A 1,663-nucleotide genomic window follows, 5' to 3' on the forward strand; every position below is an offset into this window, starting at 1 on the left:
GGGGGGGGGAAAATCTGGGCATCTCTGTATCCAGGGTGATCATATTTAGTTCATTTTCTTAATAACAAAAGAAAGCATAGCTTATGCAGATAGTGGTGCAATTAATAGTCTCCATGATCTTCTAGCAGCAAACCATCATTTGAAGCCATCTTTAAGTAGGATGCCTGGAGGAGTGAAGGTCCTACATATCCCTATCAGGGTTTTCTCCACCCAGTACCATTAAGCAGACACCCAGACCATCAGGCTTCTCTGCTGTGCCTGCTCCCACAGAGCTCCAGCTTCCTTAGCTGCCAGAAGGGAACTGCCCCCTTGGGCTCAGCCTAGGCTGTTTATAAAGGCCAGGTCCTGCCCCCTTCTGGTCAGCTGACCTCTGGGGTCGCCCTGGCAACCCACACCTGTCCTTCTTTAGGAGTAGGGCACTTCAATGCCCTGTGACAAGCTGCTTTATACAGGTTTGTGTATTTAAGGTGATTTCTAATTTTTTTTTTTAAGGAAGATTGTCATTTAAAAGCATTACTGAATTATGTAAGATTTTGTTAAGTTTTATGTATGTGGACAGCAGATGGACTGAAAAAAGAATGGATGCAAAATACCTTTGGTACAATATCATGAATTGTGAGCAGGATTTGATTTGGAGTAATATTCTTTGCTGGTATGGAGAAGAAAGGAGGCCCTTACAGTGATCTGGAATTCCTTCCATGGCCAGCTAACATGTTTAAATGCATGAACCTCACTTACAGTAAAGGCAAACTATGTTCAGCATATCATGTTAACATGGGCCCAGTTTCTCCAGTGCAGACAATGTCTCTAAGATCTCTTAACTGTTAAGGATTAGGTCTTGTCCAAACAGTTTTTGTGATGCTGTAACTGCAACTGTTAAGAAACAGATATAGTAAGCGGTACACTAGGGAGTTATGTCACTTAAACTACATTTATTTCTAAACCAATGTATTTATCATTATGATAACCAAACTCTGTGTGTATTAGCCCTCCTTGGCCTCATCTTTATGGTTCCACTTAACACAACTCCCCTCCACACACAAGAAATCTCATTGTAATCTTGTAGTGCTTTTAACCTGAGCAGGCTGACTCAGGAAGGGAGACAGCAGTGATTCTCAACCAGGGTCCTACAGCACACTGTGGTGCCTTAAGAGCCTTTTAAGTGTCATGGGGGTCCCATGAAATTTTAATACTGAGGTGTACAGACATAATTAACAAGATAAACCCAGAGATTTCAAACAGGAATCAATAGTGTTAAATGAATTTTGACCTGTGGTCTTTTTGAGTTCTTTGCAACAGAAAATTGCTGTTAGTGTCACTTGTTTTTTTGGGTTTCTTTTTTAATTACAGAAAAATAAGAGCTGGACTTTTCTGTGGGGTGCTTTGGGTCTAAAAAGCTTGAGAACCACTAGGATAGAGATTAAAATCTGAGTGCTGCTAACAATATCATGCTCAGTACAGCCACTCTGCAGTGGGGAACACCTGGTTGTGGATTTCAAAAACAGGTTGGTAAGAGAGGTGGTTAGCTGTGTTAATCTGCAGGCAGTCAGAAGGCAGGGTAAACGTGCACTTTTATAGACTAACTAAATAAGATATATGTATGTGTGTTTATATATAATGTATTTAGTCTCTCTCTAGCATTTATTTAGTTTATATATATATA

This window comes from Gavialis gangeticus, unplaced genomic scaffold (genome assembly GCF_001723915.1).
Source record: "Gavialis gangeticus isolate Ggan-Ray unplaced genomic scaffold, GavGan_comp1, whole genome shotgun sequence".
Lineage (NCBI taxonomy): Eukaryota > Metazoa > Chordata > Crocodylia > Gavialidae > Gavialis > Gavialis gangeticus.